General features: G+C 41.2%; 1 non-coding gene across 1 annotated transcript; it reads right to left on the bottom strand.

Annotated features, from left to right (window-relative positions):
* Nucleotides 1–1,577: 1,577 nt before the first annotated feature.
* On the bottom strand, nt 1,578–1,650 carry TRNAA-AGC (transfer RNA alanine (anticodon AGC)). Its single transcript has one exon. It is a non-coding gene; the product is annotated as a tRNA-Ala (tRNA).
* Nucleotides 1,651–22,906: the final 21,256 nt, after the last annotated feature.

Raw genomic sequence — 22,906 nt, 5'->3', positions numbered from 1 at the left:
GGGATATAACCTAAAAACGATGTGATAAGCTTTTGATTATCGACAGAGTGCAGAAGAGCTCACAAGCGCCGGAGAGAGTGTCTTATGATTCATGAATGACAAATGAGGAAACACGTCTTCTCTGCCGCGCCAACAGGCGCGGACTAGTGCCTACATTTGGGGGTGAAAATTTAGATTAAGGTTTCGTGCTACCATCATATGTCTATCCCAGTTAAATGCGTGATGAAGACAAAAAAGTTCAACGTACGGTTTTTGAATGCACAGTAGAAGCGGCAGACATTCACGTGGATGCCACGAGCACTTGAGTGGAAAAGGCACACTGCTGTGCGAGCACCGACGCAGCTGCCCGCGTGAGGAGGCGTAAAAATGGTGCGCGGAGGCGTTTTGGATCATAACATCGGCAATGATGCGTCGCGCATCACAGGAGCGCAGCCTATTTTATCACGCCTATTTGTCAAACCATTCCACTATGGATGGGCTCATGGTTCAAAGTAAAGCTTCTATATGACTTCTGAAAGTAGCGAAAACGATGGAACTTCGCCACCGTTTCCTAAACAGGCGCCGTCCTCCTCGCTTTCCTAATGAGAAAAGAAGGGAAGTGCTTTCTCGCGTGCTGTCATTGGTCAGTACTGTCAGTCGTTTAAGGGCTGGCGTTGGTAAATTCTATTTCTCTGTTATCCCCGTATTAGCAAGGAGCACGCACGGGAATCGCAGACACCACAGGGAAAAGACAGGTCTTACTGCAGGGATGAAAAGGCGCGTCTCCGCGTGTAGGGTAGACTATTGGACATCGCCTAGTTAACCTCCAGGTCTTTTTGCTCTTTTATGCCACTCTCTCTCCACAGCTAGGCAAGGAAACGCAGTAACAATAGATTTACGTACCCCTGCGGACAAAAGTAAGCGGACCACGTTATTTGCTTCTAAAATTTTTCCTGTTTTCCATAATTAAAATCAGCAGTCGTGTTATATGCGAACCGCTAGTAGATTCCAGAGCCCTTTCACTGGATATTTATTATTTTCTTATTTCCAGTGCAGATTTCGTGATGTTGATTTGAACCGAAAAGTGTGCCCCGTTTATACCTTCTCATGGTAATTCGCAACTGCGTTGCTGCGTGCCTCCAAAAGAAGGGAACCTCGGGATTTGGCGCCATTTTTGCGGGACAGGCACCCTACGAAAGTCACTGCAGAATTTTGTCCGAAATACGCACCGCAAGATTACCGCGATTTTTAACTCAAATTAGGTGAACACCTAGCGGCAGCTGTTCGTCATTAACAAACCATCTTACTCCTGAAGGTTTTACGCTAGATGATGCTATATGCGAGACTTCAAGCTTTGCCCTCTATCTCAATTCTTACGGAGCATAACCAGGCAACCTCAAAAATGACTTTCTAAGGAGGATTGGACTGGATGGCGGCGAGACAACGTTTGAATACTTGATGACAATGTATACACTGCGTATATAAAACACCGTACGAAACAAGATACATGACGCTTTTCTTCTTTTTAATGGGAGTAGAACACTCATGGAAACACCTTGTTTACAGACACGGGATCAAAGAAGAAAATAAAAGATCCGTGGAGGTGCTGGGTATCGATCCCAGTACCTCTCGCATGCTAAGCGAGCGCTCTACCATCTGAGCTACACCCCCCCCCCTTTTTTTTCTTTATTGCATGGAAAAACTTCCGTAAAGAAGGAACAACTCCACTTACTTAAACATGTCCATGTTTAAAGTTACCGGGCTGCTTAATACGAGCCCGTCATATCCCCAGCCCGACAATGCACAATCATCAGAACATCAAAAGTCTGGGAGGCAAACACATGCGTCTAGATACGGCATCCAGTTTGGAGGTTCTTCACGTGCAGCATATACACTTCTCACCAAAGCACACTGCTCCCGAAACACGGATTTGGACGATCTTGGTGGCTCTGCATGCCTGTCGATCATGCGGCTTTTCCAAAGGCTGAACAGTCCCATCAACACAAATAGATCGTAAGGCACGACAGAGTTTTTGTCAGGTGGCAAAAATCTAATTGTATAAGGCGTAATTTCAATGTCCTTTTTAAGAGTTCTTTGTAGTATGTCCAAAAGAACATAGCATCATAGCACAGAATAAAGCAATGATCAATTGTCTCAGGCACGTTGCAGAGACGACAATTTACCGACCAAGGCACAAACATCTCCTTATTGTGAAGAAATGTCTTGACAGGCAACGTCGCTGTGTGTAATTTGAAAAAGAACGTTTTTGCAGCTGCCTGAATGCACATTTGCCTAACACGCTTTAGAACAATGGTGTCCAAAAACCCCTGATAAGGCTGCCGATACAACGGTGTAGGGAACAAAGACTCAGTGGGAGCCTGGGTTATCTGCTTTCTCGAGAGGCTATACAGGTAATCTACAGAAAAACGCACAGTGAGAAAATTGAAAGTGTCAGCAACCTCCTTAAGGAATTCCCATAAACGCCCCTCACGAGCCTGCCCAGTTGGTGCGAATAAGTAAGGCAAATGTGGAAGACGCCTAATGAGCACAGTTACAAGAAACGGGTGGTTTGCCGATTTGAAAAAGAAAAAAAACGAGAAACAAGTTGATGCACAAACAAGTGAACAAGGCCCACTCCACCAGACTCCAAGGGAAGAAACAAGTTGTCACGCCGCATGGGCTCCCATTGAGAGCGCCACACAAATGTTGCGAATATTCTGTGTATAACTTGTACTTTCCTCCTCGCACAATGCAGGACTTGAAGGACATACGCAAGCTTTGCAAACAAAAATATGTTACAGACCTGTGCCCTAGCAAACACTGAGAGTTCCCTACCCATCCAAGCCTGCGTTTGTCGCCGCATAGGTACGATTTGTGAATCCCAGTAGGCTGCGCTGTTACGAACTTGGTATCCCAGTAGGCTGCGCTGTTACGAACTTGGTGCAGCGGAACCCCTAAGTACTGAAGAGGACTACAGTCCCAGCATATGCCTCCAAACTGGCTTGGTCTAGTGCCCCAGTGTCCCAACCAAAAACCTTTGGATTTATCTAAATTAAGTGCCGCACCTGATACATCGCAGAACTGTTCTGTCAAGTGTAAAGCCTCAAGTACACTCTTTTTGTTAGAACAAAAGAGGGCGATATCGTCTGCGTAAGCTAATATCTTAACCTCACATTGAGCTAGAGAGAAAACACGGATGGCCGCACTGTTAATTATACTGAGACAGAGGGGTTCCAGATATAAGCCAAACAACAGTGGAGACAGTGGACATCCTTGACGAACAGATGATTCCAGTGGTATTGGTTTCGTTAGCTCCTGATTAACAATTAGTCTTGTATACAAGTTCATATAGCACAGCCTTATGCCTTTGAGCAAAACGTCACCAATGTTTGCATTCTCCAAGACCGCGAATAAGAAATTGTGCCGAACTTTATCAAACGCCTTCGCCAAGTCAATTTGAATCAGAGCTACTTGGCCTGTCTCATCTGATACTGTCTCGATTACTGAACGTGCAATATGGATGTGTGTTTGAATACTGCGCCCTCTGATACCACATACCTGATGCGAACCTATCAAGTCCATGATAACCAGGTGCAAACGAGAACAAAGGACCTTGGCAAAAATTTTGTAATCAACATTACAGCAGGAAATTGGACGATATCCTTCAACAGTTTTCAATCAATTAGTATCTTTGCTTTTGGGAATTAATATTGTGTGGCCTGAATAGAAAGTGGGAGGCAGGAAACCCACATCATAAGATGCTTGGAATACTTCCATAAAAACAGGCGTTAGGCAATGCGAAAATGTATTATAAAACTCGCTAATAATACCATCTGGGCCAGGAGATTTCTGGTTCTGAAGGTCTAAAATGGCTGATTTAATTTCGTCTAAAGTGATGGGTCCCTCTACTACAGCACACTTCTCATCGTCTAGTCGAGGAAAGTTCTCAAGTAAGGAATTATAATCGAAACCCTGATTTGGATCTTTACAACTGCCGAACAGCTCACCCCCCCCCCCCCCCCCCCCCCGACACTCTTGACAGGGTAACGAGACCACTAGAAGAAGGAGCAAATATCTAGGTCGAACGACGGCCACTGGAGAAGCTCGGATAAACCGGTTGCGACCGTATCTTGAGTCACGTTAAAACGCTATTCTATGAGCGTGTAGGCTTTTCCTTGTAACTGTGTGGACATGGGACGTAAAAGTCAAGTCCTGTACAGAAAAGGTGTGATATAAAAAAGGAAGGTTGAACTGATTAAACAAAGAATTGATATACAGAAATGCTATTGTAGGTACTCAATAAAACGTTCCAGGGTTCCAATCAATGTAAGCTAAAACATTTTTTTTACGAGAGCATAATGTCTTACTGAAGAAAAATGGATATATTAAGTAAACACATTTTATTATACCCTGCAAGTGAACTAAAATAACAACAGAATATGAACTAGGGTCAGATAAGCTTTAACTGTTTCTGAAAGGCGCGAAACAAGGGGAAAAATTTTAAATTATAATTACGATTATTCCACAAGTTGGTTCCCACGAACTGTAGCATTTGTTGGCCGTAATTGACGAGTATAATTGGATGCTGCGTGCGATGCGTGACCAGTGATGAAGAGGCAGTTTGTAAATCTAATGCATTGTTAATGAGTTTACAAATTAGGAAAGCAATATTATATGTAGCCAGGTTGTAAACATTTGGCACACCGCATGCTGCAGATGACAGATTCAAATCTTCTTATGGAATATCTTGGACCACGGTTTGAATACCTTTTTCTGGAAGGTGAATCATGGGGTTAAATTCGATAAACACGAGTACCCCCAAATATATCTAGTGGGAAGCACATATAATGCATCTAGTGCAAGGTCATCTAGTCTAAAGAAATACTGGTATTTAAGAGTGCGTGAAGGCCGTTGTCAGGCTTTTTAAACAATCGAGCTGCCGAGCAAATAAAATAATATAGATTGCTACCCATTAGAATGCCAAAGACTGCTAGGCACATGCTCAATAGGCCTGCTGTCGTAAATTGCATCCGATTGTTGCGAAAGGTTTTCAGAGTAGAAATATAATGAATGCATTGCATTCGCAATGTACCATATATGTATATTTGTGTATTTCTCTGTTTGCTTTAATAATTAAAGCTCTTTTATCGCGGTCTGCTAGTTGCAGTATCATATTATCACTGTGCAGGGCTTTTTTTGGCATATGCTAATTGAGAACAACCATGGTTTACATACCTATAACAAGAAAAAATAAATGACTCAAAACAGTGCTTTGAGGAACTCCAATGTATTCTTTATCTTGGAACTGGACTGTAAATTTCCAAGAGCCAGAACTTGACGTCGGCCATATAAGTAAATTCCTACTAGTACTAGGGTCATGCTGTTTATGACATGTTGCATTAGCTTTTTTTTGGGGTTACTATAGTTTAGCAAAACAAACGCTTTAGAGAATTCGACCAAAATGCCCACTGCAAGGTAACCAGAATCCAAAACGTTTCTGTCTGTGAAGGTGGAAACTGAGGATGTTGTTCGATGTCCTTTTCTGAAACCAAATTGGCCAGTGCTTTTGGAGGCGGTTAATAAATCTTGCCGCCAATAAAGTTTCAGTGAGTTCAAAAAGAAACGGTCATACTGAACACTTTCTGAACACTTTCTTCGTCTTTTCACTTAAACTGCGGAATGGCTTTTGCTGCTTTCATGATAGTTCTTGGAAAACGCCAGTAGTAAAACTTAAACGGACGATGTGAGCTAGAAATAATAAGTGAAATTTTTTCCATTGACAAGTTTAACTCCGTGAAACTAAATCTTAACAATGCCACAAGAAGTATCACCTTATTGCATTATAAATATAGAATGAGGACATTGGTTGAAAAAGGCACGCGTCGCAAAGTTCGTTTCAATTAATTTCTTCTATTGAGGAAATGCAGTCGCTAAAGACGTTGAAAATGTCACTTGGGAGCTTATGTGTCGTGTTATCATATGTGTCCTTTTATCAAGCAAATTTTCAATTGTTCCCAGTGGTCCAGTTTCTCTTGGAGTCCTTTCTGTTCATGAGAACTTTACCGCTGAAAGAAGCCTCTCCTGAACAAAAACCGCATTGTTTAGAATTGTCAATTCAGAATACGGGTATTTCAACGATGCATTAAGATGCTTCTTTAGTTTTTAATACGCACTGCATTTTGCATTCCCTTTTGTTGCAACATAACATGAAGTGGGAGACCCAAGAATTCGATGGAGTCCTGCGCTTAGCAGTAGCAGCGGAAGAGGAGATGATTGCTTTTGAGCACAGCTCAATGAATGGGTTATACCCCTCATCACCGGAGCTAGACGAATACGTATACAGACGGCTATTCAATAGAATATGCACTATATACAAATCTTGTATGAAAAAGAACTGATTGGAATGGTGGAAAGCCATTTTGAGGGCGCTTGTCTAGATGAATAGCACATATTAATGACCCATAATGCCTGCCTCTTTAACAAATGAACTACAAACAGGAATATTTTCAACAAATGGGCAACGATTGTAGCCCTATATGTTCAGTTATTCTCGTGGGTGAGTGCGTAAAGGCACGTGTAGCCGTAACTGGTGCTGTAGCAAGCACATTTAGGTCGAGATGTTATCATAAGTTCATATTGAAATCGTCCATGATATCTACAGATGAATTGCCATTAAAGAAGCACAAATCATGCGGTAAAGATTAGCGCAAAAAACTAGATCGCATAGTTGAGTGATTAGAAACAACTTTGACTGCTTCGACGTGGTGTCTGTCGAGGCAGTCAAATATGCGACATTGTGAAGGAGTGTCATCTGGAGAATAAGTTTAAGAAGCGATTAGGATCACTTTAGGCTGCTTTAGTCTTGCGTCCTATCCCAGCACTTGTGCCTAAACACATGTAGGTACCTAAACTCTTGTTTCTTCACATCAGGGTTTCGGGCGGGGCACATGGACAAAGCTGACGCATTTTGCTTTGCCTGTATAGCACTGAAAACCAGTCCTCTGCGACATTCACGGCGACAAGAATTGAAGTTTCGGATGTCCTTTCTCTACATGGCGTATTCGAATCATACAGACAGGGCTGCATGTTTCGACAGCGTGGAAATGAATTATGTCCAACAGGAAGCAGCCCACCCTTTCCTTCAACCAGGATAAACTGCGCTTAAAAGCGACAGGCTTCAGTGTATCGTGTGCAGACTGGAGGAGTGTACGAGCCGAGCTGACACATCTTGCTTCGCCTGTTTATGCTAGACAAGGCCTGCATTTTATAATTTATCGCATATTTTTTTGCTCCGCCGGACGGCATCTTCGGTCTGTCGAAATGTCTGAACCTGACTGTCAAGCTTGTAAGACATTGATATCGCCTGATAGCCAGTACCCGAAATATGACAAATGCAAGCACACTTGTCACACCGGAAAGTGTTCCTACGTATCTAAAACAGTTCTTGAAACAGATGTATCTTGATAAAATACAGTCGTGGTTGTGTGAGACATGTGCAGCCAGCGATAACTATGACGACGATAACAAAGGTAATGAAAATCTGACAGATCGTTCGTTGGCAAGCATAAATGTGTAAGTTGGATACCATCCTGAGTCACATCGAAGGTTTGAAAAAAAAAAAAAGAAAGATACAGGAAAAACAACTGACGAAACACAAGCTCACGAACAGCAAGCTTGAATCGCTACAAATAAAAATTTTGGGAATTGAATTTTCATTGAACTGCACTAATCAAAATATGTCGATATTTTAAGCACTCTTTAATACAAAGGAAAGTATTTGGATGAACTAAAGAAAAAGACTGCTGTTCTAGAAAAACAAAAGAGGGCAAACAGTGCTCCCCTCTTGTCAGTGGAACAGGATGTAGACAGGTTTGAGATGTACTCCGGGAGAAAGAACTTTGAAATACATGATGTCAAAGAAAATGGTCATGTAGGCTTCAGAGTAGTCTTGCGGTCTATTGCTGTAAAGCTTAATCTTTCGCAGCCAAGTGATATGAATTTTGAGTCACTGCACAGTATTTTATCCCAGTGAAACACCATACCCCCCCCCCCCCCCCCCGCTTTGATAAGGTTTGCCCGGAGAGAGGTAAGAAATGAATGGATTGAAAACAACAAATCCGATAGAAGTTGTTGTTGCTACTGCACGAAGGAGGAAATGAAAATGCACGGGCCTGCTACTGGCTCTGTAGCTGAGCCGCCTCCGCTGCCTCGTGCGGTCAGAAGAGAAAAGAAAGGAGGAAAAGAAGAGGGAGAGGAAGACCGATAGAAGTGCATATTTGCAGTGGAGAAATACTAAAGCCCGAGTATTGCTGCTGCACGTGGTACATCGCGCGCCTCTTGTCGAACACAACCAGCGTTACAAAGCATTGAAGTTCACCGTCCTTTTATTAGTTGGCTCACAGGAAAGGAAAGACACAGTATATGTCACACTTGTTGCTGTGGGCACCTAAGTCACGCCGTAAGGAAAGGGCGGAAGGGGGCAAGGAAAGTTGAAAGAGAGAAAGAGGAGCTGTAGTGGAGGGCTATGGAGTAATTTCGACCACCTGGGTATCTTTAACATGCACTGACATCGCACAGCACAAATGCGCCTCTTTGTACCGCTTCCATCGAAACGCGGCCTCCGGTGGCTGTTTATAACGTAACATGGTTATAATAGTGATCCGGGACATCGAAGAACTCGGTCTGTCGATAAATGGATGCCAAAGTGTGACGTTTTACTTTTATGTCCACAGCAACCATGGATGTCATCCGCGAGGTAGAAACAGCAGTCAATGTACTCGCTGGCTGGCACATCCAGTGAACCGGGTGAAAAACCCGAAGGTGGGAAGCGCACCGTGACGTCCGGGACATGCGCCGTAGCATTCAGGATGATGAAGGCAGCCAGGTAGTCGACGGACTGCGTGGGGAACAGACAATGGGTAAGCATTGTGTCTGTGCACTCTGCTGTATAAGTAGACGTACAATATATAAGTAGATAACCAAATTAGGTCTTTTGTTTCGGTCTCGTTTATGTTTGCGGGACATTTGGAATAGTGGGAGTTATTCGTACACTTTTTCAGACGTCTGCACCAAGTCACAAAGAAAAATTAGGCTCAGGCATAGAAATTGTCATAGCCCTTGTATTGACGAAGAAGTACCTGAAATTTGTTATGTTAGGAGCAAAATTCAGAGAAAAAAAACTACTGCAAGAATCAAATTATCTAACGACGACCAGAGAGTTTAGACAAATTAGAAATAAAATAACCGCAAAATTAAGACTAGCTATGGAACGTTATCATTCACAGAAATTTTCTGATTCTGTCTACGATTCTTAAAAGACCTGGAGTTTAATAAACACGGTGTTAAAGAGACCACCCATGCAGGCTTTCGGATGATGCTCAGTAACATGTGCTTTTCCGAATATTGACAGCCCTGCCGGTGTCAGGCAGCGTTGTTAGGGCGCTCGACTACTGTGCCGAAGGATGCGGATTGAATCCCGGCTGCTGTGGCCGCTTTTGGATGGAGGCGAAAAGTAAGGCGCTCGTTTGCTGTGTGATGTCAGTGCACGTCAAAGAACCCCAAGTGGTCACAGTTTCTGTAGCCCTCCACTACGGCGTCACTCATAGCCTGAGTCGCTTTGGGATGTTAAACTCCACAAATCAACTAAAAATCAAACCGAATGTTGACAGCTTTCAGCTGACTGAGAATTTCAATGAGCACTTCATTGAATCTGCTAGCAAGACACTTCCTCCTATTTGCGCCTTGTTCCAGTCGCATAACATTATTACATCGAACAATAATTCTGGTCATTTGCCTTTATCTCAGAAAGGGAACTCTGGAATATCGTGAAAACGATACGCATCATAAGGTCACCTGGTGACGATGGCATCAGAGTCGGGGATATTATTGTAAACTTTTACAAATCAAAAGAACTACTCCTTAACATCAATAATGAAACCCTCAAAACCGGCATAATTCATGATAAACTGAATAAAACCCCTTCTTAAGAATGGACCACGTAATAGTTACTATATCTGCAGACCAGTAGTCATCCTTTCTTCGATAGCCTGCATTCTTGAAAAAAAAAAAATCTGTGCATGCTCATATATGGAAGCAGCTTGATAAAAATGTGTTTTTTTTTTTGAGCCGCGCATTATACGGTTTTATTTCTGGTAAGAGGAGAGTTCACCGTTCAGAATGATTTTAATGAACTCGTTTGATCTGAACGTGATGAAAACAAAAATTATCCTAACAATTTTTATTAACCTTCAGAATGCGTTTGAAACAATCACCAACCTGTACTGAATAAAATAGAGGTAGTTGGCTCCAGAGGGCCATACCGAACTTTTTGGTTTTAAAAATATTTCACAAACCGACAACAATCAATGTGTAAAAAAAACTGGTGACTGTTACAGTAAGTTATTAGATATTAAATCTGGTGCATTCCAAGGGTGGGTTCTAGAACCCCTTTTATTTATCATCCAAATTAATGATCGAAGGGAACAAAATGTAGCGCACCATGTCGATCATGTACCAACAAGCCCAAGTATCTACCCTTCCATATTAATGAGTTAGCCACAATGCCACTTCAATCCAAACAATGCTTGTATACAGACGGCACTGCCATTGTACTGCCTTCAGCATCGTATAACGATTTCGGGCGCATACTACAAACAATTACAAAACGCTTTATTTCATAATTTGCCCGAAATAAGCTTAAAACAAACAATACCTTAATGCCTTCCAATATTACAAAATTCAAAACCAATTTCCTTGAATTACGCCTGCTATGAAAATTGTTACACAGCCCTACTCTGCCAGTTGACAGCATAAAATACTTAGGCATGACATTCGATAACACATTTCATCGATCAGGTAGCCGAAGAATTAAGAACGATATGTGGATATATATGCTTCCTTAACTCGCCATGTGATGCACGTACAAGGAAATTGGTTTACAAGAGCTTAGATGCGTCGATACTACGCTATGGTCTCACTGTATAGGCGTCCGCTTCCATTTAAAAATTAGATAGTATTAACAGCGTATTAATAATAACTGCCTGTAGCCTGTGCTATTGTACGAAGCTTCACAGTAGAAACATAGCACTTAATCTGACTCATTTCAACATATTAACCGTAGAAAAAAAAAGTTATTTGAAATTTGTAAAAAACGGCTTTTCTGTTGCTTTCAAACGTAAGAATATAGAAAGCGCTGCATCTACGTCATGTAGAAAAGAATCTTAGTTCCTCGTGTGCATTCTAACTACGGGAAAAAAAATCCCGTACTTTTTATGTACCTTGCAGCTTGAATAAGCTTGAAATCAATACTTAACTCGTCTCTTTCCGAAAGAATTAGGGAGTCCATTCGGTCATTTGAGCAATATGCATAATGTTTATGGTTCACTTGCGGTTCCTAATTCTGGAAAATATGTTCGTAAGAAATATTGTATGTCAATTTGTTTTGTAGAGATTTACATCGTTTTTATCACCACCTAGAAAATGCGGTAAATTATATTTTTTTTTATCTGATGGGTAACTGGTTGTCGTTTTTTAGGTTTTTTTTTCCAATTCATGTATTTTTAACAATGATGCTTTGAATATTCTGCTAATTTTGTGCATAGCTCGGAAAATACGCACGAAACTACTGCTCAGCTCCGTTCACAAGCACGTGCGCTTGAACGGGCTTGTTTTTTGTTATCTACCACATTGTTTGCGAATTGATAATATGAATATTATATTCTTCTTCTTCTCGTTATTATTATTATTATTATTATTATTATTATTATTATTATTATTATTATTATTATTATTATTATTATTATTATTATTACTCTATCTGTGTGTGTAAAACTTGTGTGTGCATTTTCATTCTTTTGTGCTGCAGCACGAAGACCATATGGTTGTTCCTGCGTACATTAAATAAAGATTGATTGATTGATTATTATTATATGATTATTTCTCCGCTTCTGCATTGTCACTTCCTTCCGGACAGAATCCACAGGCTGTTTAATTCACTTACCTCATGTTGATGTCTTCGGAGACTCGCTCCCTTCCTTTTTATTCGAATTTCGTAGCGTCACATTCTGAACACTCCTTTTTATCACATATTACTTCCTCTTTCAAGTCATTTGTATTTACTTCACTGGTGCTTTTCCTCCTCCCTATATTTGTCTGTGGTCTCAAAATTGCTTTAGTCTGTTTTTGTTGATAGTTTCACTTTAGCACGGGGTATTCGTATCTGATCCTTTTTATCGCTTTCAATGAAACATGTATTGTATTTGACTGTGTTCTTTCCTCTTTTGGATGATTTTTCTTATGTTATGTTTTTCAAGACATCGTCCTGCTTGCTTTCATTCTCTACGCGACTCATCTGAATTCCATTTGATGTGTTCTTTGTACCTTCTTTTTCTCTTCACTATATGGATGCGTAAATCCTGCGTGTGCATTTTTTTTATTTGTACCTCTGCTGCAGCACCAAGACCATATGGTTGTTCCTGCGCGCATTAACATAAAAATTTATTATTATTATTATTATTATTATTTTCGAATTAGCTTTGCACAGCGTACTTTCCTTCCATCTCAAACATATCATAGTACCGAATCAACATGGCTTCATGTCGGGTCGCTCTACTTCTACCAACCTAGTCACGTTTATGACGTATGCCTCTGCAGCAGTCCTTCAGAGGGGTCAGGTTGACACTGTGTACTGTGATATGAGCAAAGCTTTCGACGTTGTTACTCACTCACTACTTCTTGAAAAACTTCTACTCTCTGGTGTTGAAGTCTCACTCGTAGCCCTCCTACGCAACTATCTCCTTGATCGCTTCTGCTTTGTCAGTGTCAATGGACAGACTTCTTTCGTTTACCCTGCAACGAGTGGAGTTCCTCAAGGTTCAGTACTAGGCCCGCTTCTCTTCTCCGTTTTTATTAATGATGTTTCCTCGGCGATAAAGAACTCCTCGTTTCTTCTTTATGCTGATGATATAAAAATATTCAAGGTAATACATTCTTTTCAAGATTGCGTGTTGTTGCAATCGGACATATCTGCTTTTTCTGATTGGTGTGCGATGAATCGACTTACCCTCAATTCTTCCAAAACTAGGGTTGTGTCCTTTACTCGTAAAACACATAGCTTTCTCTACCATTATTCTGTCAATTCTGTGCTGTTGGATAGGGTTGATGAAATTAATGACCTTGGTGTACTTTTTGACCGCACCCTCAGCTTCTCCTCTCACACTAACCGCATTGCTCAGCGGGCTATGCGCACACTCGGATTCGTTTGCAGACTTTCGAGAGAGTTCCATACTCCACTTCCGTTCCTAAAACTGTACCTGTCCATATGCCTGCCGGTCTTGGAGTATGCGTCGGTTGTTTGGAATGGCACTTGCAAATCGAACTTGGACAAGGTTGACAGAGTACAAAAAAAATTTTTACGGATATTTCATTATCGCTTTCCTTGTGCAACTTCCCCCTCTCGCTCCACCAGGAGCACCCAACTGAATCTTCCTTCCCTTCACTGCCGTCGTATCAGACTTGATATCATATTTCTGTACAAACTCCTTCATGGCCACATTATGTGCCCTCAGCTCTTAGAGTACATCCTACTGCGCGTTCAGCGAAAGAGCATGAGGGAATTCAGACCATTTCAGGTTTCTCCTCTTCATTCCCACTCCCCTCTGGACAGGATGCAGTGGTTATTTAACTCTTTTTGTCCTCACCTTGACATCTTCCAAAACTCGCTCTGTTCATTTACATTGGATGTTCGTAGCGTTGTATTCTAAATAGTACTTTATCACTTAAAACTCCCACTTTCTAGCCTTAAATTGTATTTACTTCACTTTTTGCTTTTTCTCCTGTTCAATGCTGTCTGTATCGTGAACTACTTTTTATCCGTTTCTTACTTATATTTCAACTTTAAACTTTATATTCGAATCTTACTGCCCCTGTTCAATTTTACTTCTTTATTGTATTATTCTGTATTTCTAGCCTGTGTTTTAAGTACCATGCACTTGTTGCGCCTGGAAGGGTTGTTTATTTTATGTATATTTCTATATTACTATAATCAATGTCAGTTATTTGTTGTTGTTTTTTTCTTCTATCTACCGTTCTTTTTTTTTTCTTTATTTCCTGGTGTGCTAAAATATTCTCTCACTGTGTATATAAGTGATGCTACTCATTGTTTGCTTACTTTCCGTGATACTTTTCGTCTGTCATTTCATGTATTATTTATTTCTTTTTTTGTGTTCTCTCTGTGTGTGTAAACATGTTTGTGCTTTTTCATTTTTGTTTCTTTTTTTTTTATTTGTGCTGCAGCACAAAGACCACATGGTTGTTCCTGCGCACATTAAATAAAGATTGATTGATTGATTAAAGATTGATTATTATTATTATTATTATTATTATTATTATTATTATTATTATTATTATTATTATTATTATTATTATTATTATTATTATTATTATTATTATTATTATTATTATTATTATTATTATTATTATTATTATTTACAATAATAATAATAGCCTTTAACACTTTGCAGCAACACAATTTCATTGAAAACTGCTGTGGTAATATTCTTGACATCTGTCTATCGAATTTTGAAAGTGTTCGAGTCTCGAGTTCAGACATAGCGCTGACTCACTGTGACAAATTTCACCCTCCGCTTCTAGTTAATACTGCTGTCTCTGCCTCACCTTCTACTAATTCAGATCGGGTGAGGAATTCGCCCCGTTTCGCGTATGCACGTGGTGATTATGTCGGTCTTTTCAATTTCTTCTCTTCCGTCGACTGGTCCCTTTTAAATGACATTAATGATTCAGATGGACAAGTGAGTCGCTTTACAGAAATAGTTCTTGATGGTATGCGTCGGTACGTAACTTTGCATACTCCTACGCGTAGGAAGTTCCCTTCCTGGTCTTCAAGGGAACTAATAACGGCGTTAAAACTCAAGGAACGGGCCCATCGTAAAGCGAAACGCCCTGGGTTTCACAATTGGGCTGATGAGTTTCGCTGTGTGCGTTCTCTTTGCAAACGCTTATACAAGCGGGACCACGACTCCTATCTTGAGTTTTTAGAGAGGAGTGCCACAAATCGTCCTAGTCAGTTCTGGCGTTACGTTCGCAAGCGTTCCATTAAATCAGATTTAAGTATCAGCTTAGTTGACTCTCAGGGTTCGGAAATTCGGGATGTTGCCGACAGTTTTGCCCAACATTTTTCCTCCGTTTACAAATATCCACATTGTGATTCCGTTTGCCTCCCATCTGGTGCACTATCTAATTCCATTCTCTTTGACGAGGAGTTGATAACTGAGAGTCTTAAGCGTCTGAGACCACCTTTGTCTCCTGGACCTGATGGCATTCCAGCTGCCATAATAAAAGCCTTCAGTTATATCTTTGTACCAGTACTGACTGCCATATTTAATAACTGTTTAAAAAATGCTGCCTTTCCTCGCGTGTGCAAAATAGCACGCGTGTTTCCTGTCTTCAAGCCTGGAAACAAATCTCATGTTTCCAATTATCGTCCGATTTCTCTTCTATGTGCAACCTCTAAGCTTTTCGAATAAGCTTTGCACAACGTACTTTCCTTCCATCTCAAACATATCATAGTACCGAATCAACATGGCTTCATGTCGGGTCGCTCTACTTCTGCCAACCTAGTCACGTTTATGACGTATGCCTCTGCAGCAGTCCTTCAGAGGGGTCAGGTTGACACTGTGCACTGTGATATGAGCAAAGCTTTCGACGTTGTTACTCACTCACTACTTCTTGAAAAACTTCTACTCTCTGGCGTTGAAGTCTCACTCGTAGCCCTCCTACGCAACTATCTCCTTGATCGCTTCTGCTTTGTCAGTGTCAATGGACAGACTTCTTTCGTTTACCCTGCAACGAGTGGAGTTCCTCAAGGTTCAGTACTAGGCCCGCTTCTCTTCTCCGTTTTTATTAATGATGTTTCCTCGGCGATAAAGAACTCCTCGTTTCTTCTTTATGCTGATGATATAAAAATATTCAAGGTAATACATTCTTTTCAAGATTGCGTGTTGTTGCAATCGGACATATCTGCTTTTTCTGATTGGTGTGCGATGAATCGACTTACCCTCAATTCTTCCAAAACTAGGGTTGTGTCCTTTACTCGTAAAACACATAGCTTTCTCTACCATTATTCTGTCAATTCTGTGCTGTTGGATAGGGTTGATGAAATTAATGACCTTGGTGTACTTTTTGACCGCACCCTCAGCTTCTCCTCTCACACTAAACGCATTGCTCAGCGGGCTATGCGCACACTCGGATTCGTTTGCAGACTTTCGAGAGAGTTCCATACTCCACTTCCGTTCCTAAAACTCTACCTGTCCATATGCCTCCCGGTCTTGGAGTATGCGTCGGTTGTTTGGAATGGCACTTGCAAATCGAACTTGGACAAGGTTGACAGAGTACAAAAAAAATTTTTACGGATATTTTATTATCGCTTTCCTTTCGCAACTTCCCCCTCTCGCTCCACCAGGAGCGCCCAACTGAATCTTCCTTCCCTTCACTGCCGTCGTATCAGACTTGATATCATATTTCTGTACAAACTCCTTCATGGCCACATTATGTGCCCTCAGCTCTTAGAGTACATCCTACTGCGCGTTCCGCGAAAGAGCATGAGGGAATTCAGACCATTTCAGGTTTCTCCTCTTCATTCCCACTCCCCTCTGGACAGGATGCAGTGGTTATTTAACTCTTTTTGTCCTCACCTTGACATCTTCCAAAACTCGCTCTGTTCATTTACATTGGATGTTCGTAGCGTTGTATTCTAAATAGTACTTTATCACATATAACTCCCACTTTCTAGCCTTAAATTGTATTTACTTCACTTTTTGCTTTTTCTCCTGTTCAATGCTGTCTGTATCTTGAACTACTTTTTATCCGTTTCTTGCTTATATTTCAACTTTAAACTTTATATTCGAATCTTACTGTCCCTTGTTCAATTTTACTTCTTTATTGTATTATTCTGTATTTCTAGCCTGTGTTTTAAGTACCATGCACTTGTTGCGCCTGGAATGGTTGTTTATTTTATGTATATTTCTATATTACTATAATCAATGTCAGTCATCTGTTTTTTTTTCTCTTCTACCTACCGTTCTTTTTTTTTTCTTTATTTCCTGGTGTGCTAAAAAATTCTCTCACTGTGTATATAAGTGATGATACTCATTGTTTGCTTAATTTCCGTGATACTTTTCGTCTGTTTCATTTCATGTATTATTTATTTCTTTTTTTTGTGTTCTCTGTGTGTGTGTAAACATGTTTGTGCTTTTTCATTTTTTTTTGTGCTGCAGCACAAAGACCACATGGTTGTTCCTGCGCACATTAAATAAAGATTGATTGATTGATTGATTGATTGATTGATTATTATTATTATTATTCAGTACTGGCGTTACGTTCGCAAGCGTTCCATCAAATCAGATTTAAGTATCAGCTTAGTTGACTCTCAGGGTTCGGAAATTCGGAATGTTGCCGACAGTTTTTCCCAACATTTTTCCTCCGTTTACAAACATCCACATTGTGATTCCGTTTGCCTCCCATCTGGTGCGCTATCTAATTCCATTCTCTTTGACGAGGAGTTGATAACTGAGAGTCTTAAGCGTCTGAGACCATCTTTGTCTCCTGGACCTGATGGCATTCCAGCCGCCGGAATAAAAGCCTTAGTTATATCTTTGTACCAGTACTGACTGCCATATTTAATAAGTGTTTAAAAAATGCTGCCTTTCCTCGCGTGTGGAAAATGGCACGCGTGTTTCCTGTCTTCAAGTCTGGAAACAAATCTGATGTTTCCAATTATCGTCCGATTTCTCTTCTATGTGCAACCTCTAAGCTTTTCGAATTAGCTTTGAACAACGTACTTTCCATCCCTCTCAAACATATTATAGTATCGAATCAACATGGCTTCATGTCGGGTCGCTCTACTTCTACCAACCTAGTCACGTTTATGACGAATGCCTCTGCAGCAGTCCTTCAGAGGGGTCAGGGTGACACTGAGTACTGTTATATGAGCAAAGCTTTCGACGTTGTTACTCACTCACTACTTCTTGAAAAACTTATAGACCGTTTACAGCGAGTAGTTCCACTCTTCCCTAACAGGTGGCGCCACTAGGACGGCCGTCATTGCTGGCCTTCGGAACGCATCGGCGCGGAGTGCTAACTGCTGCTGTGTATCTTGTGTAAGAATACCAGCTGACTTTTAAACAGCGCTGCTTTGATGCAGGTGTCATCTGTATTGTCGAAGTATTCTGCGAGGAAGTAGAGCTAATGACCTTGTTGTTTATTGGCGGAAGAACAGAAGACGCTTTCTACATAAGGTGCACATCATGGCCTAGGCAACCGTTTTTCTGGGAGATGTATCACGAGTTCATGTTCCTTTCTGGGACAAGAAAGCGCCTGTTAATTGCAAAGAAAAGCTATACCTCACGCACCAGCTCGTTTTAGCACCGCCAGTAGCCATGGGAATGCGAGAACGACCCTGACGTTTTCTCAGGAATTGGATATTGAGTCTTTGCACTGCTGCCGAGTTTTTTTCGCAGGGCGTTAAGAGTTACTTTGACGTTGCTAATAATGTCTATGCAGTTATACGAATTGATTGCGCAGAGAAGGAATGTTAGTGTGGGCATGTAAGTGAATCTGTTTACTTTAATTAGGTACTATTCCTTAGGATATATGCGGGATCGAATCTCGGCCTCGGCGGCTGCTTTTCGCTGGAGCCAAAAACCTAGGCGCCCGTGTTTTGTGCGATATCAATGCACATTAAAGAACCCCTAGGGGATGGGAATTTCCGCAGTCGTCCACTCATAGCCTGAGTCGCTTTGGGACGTAACACCGCACAAACAAAACCAAACTTTAATGAGACAAGTACTGCTGAAATACATGTAATAACTGCTGCTTTTATGAAAGTAATGCACGGGCCAATGATGAAATTTACCATGATAAGGTTTTTTAATATCGCCGCTTGCTCGGGCTGCGTACTGTGCGTTCTGAATTCCGGTGCAGTTTCCAGTCACCTTCGCCCGAGCGCAGGTGAACGCCGCTGAGCGCCTGATGCGGCCTTCAAGCAGCGTAATAGTCTTTTGAAGCCAGGACGTTTACAGGAGATAAATTATATCTTTTCAATTGTCGGGGATTACACGCGCGTCCATACTGAGCAGTAAATATTGTGCACAATGTTAAATGAACATTCATAATGCGTCTCAGCCAGCATAGTCTGAGCATGCGTTCGCCCTTCGCGCCAGAAAATTAAAAAAAAAAAATAAGTTTGAGGGAATAATCAGTTTGTAATCTATTCAGTTCCACAGAAAGTCACGTTTTCCACAAAGATCACTTGAGAGGAAATTGATCAAAAAAAGCAAAACAAAAAGCAGAGTCGACGGCTGATGGGTTTGTCGAAACGTTCTAGCCAATGCAGACATTTAGGAGGACGCAATAAATGAACTACGTGGTTAAATTAAACATTTTTTAGCACCTACACATACTATAGGCATTCACATGAAGTTTGTTGCCTGTCTACAAGCTCGTTGTCCCCAGCGAAAGCTGGTACGCCGCACCGTGCAGCCGAGTACCAGCATAGAGAAAGAGATTGTACCAGCGTGCCGGAAGCCGTCAAACCAGAAGGCCGGCGATGGCGGAAGGGTCACATGATCAAATATGGCAGCGCCCATGCGCTCGCGCTGTAAAGGGTCTATACTCTCTGGCGTTGAAATCTCACTCGTAGCCCTCCTACGCAACTATCTCCTTGATCGCTTCTACTTTGTGAGTGTCAATGGACAGACTTCTTTCGTTTACCCTGCAATGAGTGGAGCTCCTAAAGGTTCAGTACTAGGCCCGCTTCTTTTCTCCGTTTTTATTAATGATGTTTCCTCGGCGATAAAGAACTCCTCGTTTCTTCTTTATGCTGATGATATAAAAATATTCAAGGTAATACATTCTTTTCAAGATTGCTTGTTGTTGCAATCGGACATATCTGATTTTTCTGATTGGTGTGCGAGGAATCGACTTACCCTCAGTTCTTCCAAAACTAGAGCTGTGTACTTTACTCGTAAATCACATAGCTTTCTCTACCATTATTCTGTGAATTCTGTGCTGTTGGACAGGGTTGATGAAATTAATGACCTTGGTGTACTTTTTGACCGAACCCTCAGCTTCTCCTCTCACACTAAACGCATTGTTCAGCGGGCTATGCGCACACTCGGATTCGTTTGCAGACTTTCGAGAGAGTTCCATACTCCACTTCCGTTCCTAAAACTGTACCTGTCCATATGCTTAAGGCTCTTGGAGTACGGGTCGGTTGTTTGGAATGGCACTTGCAAATCGAACTTGAATAAGGTTGACAGAGTACAAAAAATTTTTTTACGAATATTTCATTATCGCTTTCCTTGCGCAACTTCCCCCTCTCGCTCCACCAGGAGCGCCCAACTGAATCTTCCTTCTCTTCATTGCCGTCGTATCAGACTTGATATCATTTTTCTGTACAAACTCCTTCATGGCCACATTATGTGCCCTCAGCTCTTAGAGTACATCCTACTGCGCGTTCCGCGAAAGAGCATGAGGGAATTCAGACCATTTCAAGTTTCTCCTCTTCATTCCCACTCTCCTCTGGACAGGATGCAGTGGTTATTTAACTCTTTTTGTCCTCACCTTGACATCTTCCAAAACTAGTTCTGTTCATTTACATTGGATGTTCGTAGCCTTGTATACTAAATAGCAAATTATCACATATAACTCCCACTTTCTAGCCTTAATATTGTATTTACTTCACTTTTTGCTTTTTCTCCTGTCCAATGCTGTCTGTATCTTGAACTGCTTTTTATTCGTTTCTTACTTATATTTCAACTTTAAACTTTATATTCGAATCTTACTGTCCCGTGTCAATTCTATTTCTTTATTGTATTATTCTGTATTTCTAGCCTGTGTTTTAAGTACCATGCTCTTGTTGCGCCTGGAATGGTTGCTTATTTTATGTATATTTCTATATTACTATAATCAATGCCAGTTATTTGTTGTTGTTTTTTTTTTCTCCTCTATCTACCGTCTTTTTTTTTTCTTTCCTGACGTGCTCAAAAATTCTCTCACTGTGTATATAAGTGATGCTACTCATTGATTGCTTACTTTCCGTGACGCTTTTCGTCTCAGTTTCGTTTCATGTATTATTTATTTCTTCTTTTGTGAATTCTTTCTGTGTGTGCAAACATGTTTGTGCATTTTCATTTTTTTTCTTTTTTTTTTCTTGTGCTGGAGCACGAAGGCCACATGGTTGTTCCTGCGCACAATAAATAAAGATTGATTGATTGATTATTTATTATTATTATTATTATTATTATTATTATTATTATTATTATTATTATTTTATATTATTATTATTATTTTATATTATTATTATTATTATTATCATTTTAATTCTCCAGCATTTAGGTTTTGAGCTGCCAAAGCGATTATTGTACGCACCAGAACTAACGTCTCCAGGCAATAACGCTTTTGTGAAAACACCCCGAGCGGTTTGCGAATGCTGAGCGTCCAGACTAAAGCATAAAAGTTTTTGTACTGCTACAAGTGTTGGGCGTTAATGTATAACAGCGAAGTTTCTTGCCGTCAGTATCAGGCGATCTAAGTGCATGTCTTCCATTTCAAATGAGCTTGCCGTGGGGAGTCTCTACGGTATCTTTCCCGATTCCTTCCTCTTGCGAAATGTTGCACAGAACAAGTTACATCGTTCACAAAGTCTGCGTTTTTTTTTGCCTTTCAGATAACTATGAATGCAGTTTGAGAGGGAAGTGGAAAAAATTGAAAGTGTTCCCACTCCTTCCGAATATCTAGGCGTTAATCTAGATATTAGCAAAGCGATCATGAACAGATGGCAACCCAAACTAGTTGCCGCTGAAAGGAAGTTAGACTCATGGCGGCTGAGACACATAGCCATGTTCACGAGAGCCTATGTATGCAACGCGGTGGTTTACCCGGTGGTACTATACTCAGCCAGAGTGACCGCAATCGACAGGGGCTCCGTGGGCAGGCTACGCAGATCATGGGCAGTCTTCGTTTGGCGCTCTACGGCAGAGCCCATGCGCCGAAGCAATCTCTTCTGGGGCATGGAGCGAGGCGGACTGGGCTTAGTGAACATTGAACTTAAACTTGTAGTCCAAAGGCTCATTTTCTTTCGAAGCCAAAAGAATAATTTTCTTCGCGCGGCTACTCAGTATCTAGGCTCGGCGCACTCGGCCCCTTGGTTGGCCACAACTAAGCCAATAGGTCACGGCATGAGAGCCACTCAGCGGCAATGAGGTGCGCGAACACTAACATGGGCGGCGAGAGATTAATAATGTTTAAAACACACAGTATTTATTAGTCCCATGCAAAAGTGCACAGTTCATTCAGCCTTCACAATAAATCTTGCGAGATGTTTTTAAAATATAAGAGAAGGGTGAGAACTGTTTGCTGTGTTTTCAATTTTGATTACAGCTCGACCACCTGTCACCAGGCTAACAGGCTTTCTAACTGTCTGCTATGACCTGCTTCAATTAACCTGTACTCTGATATTTATTTTTGGTTAAAAGTAACTATTATCACTTAGCTGTCGTCGCTATCACTCCTACTGGCGACAGGGTAGACTTAACTTGAACACAAAAATGATAATTGCTTCTGGAAATACTCGTCCGCCTTATCATCGGTCACGCTGGGCACACTGCATGTCAGAGACTTTAGAATATGGACAAACGAGGCAAGGACCTCACTGAAGCCTCAGAGATAAAGAAGAGGTGGCAGGAATACACAGAACTGTACAAGAAGGACCCGGATGTGCAAACCCAACATAAGACGGTTGTGATTACTGATCTCGAGCCAGGCATCCTGAAGAGTGAAGTTGAATGGGCCTTAGCCAGCCTTGCTAAGAACAAACCTAGCGGAATTGATGGCATTCCAGCTGAGTTGCTTC

Source organism: Amblyomma maculatum, chromosome 11, assembly GCF_055883805.1.
Source record: "Amblyomma maculatum isolate TAMU_Amacu chromosome 11, ASM5588380v1, whole genome shotgun sequence".
In the NCBI taxonomy this organism is placed as follows: domain Eukaryota; kingdom Metazoa; phylum Arthropoda; class Arachnida; order Ixodida; family Ixodidae; genus Amblyomma; species Amblyomma maculatum.
This window is presented reverse-complemented; position numbering and strand designations above follow the sequence as displayed.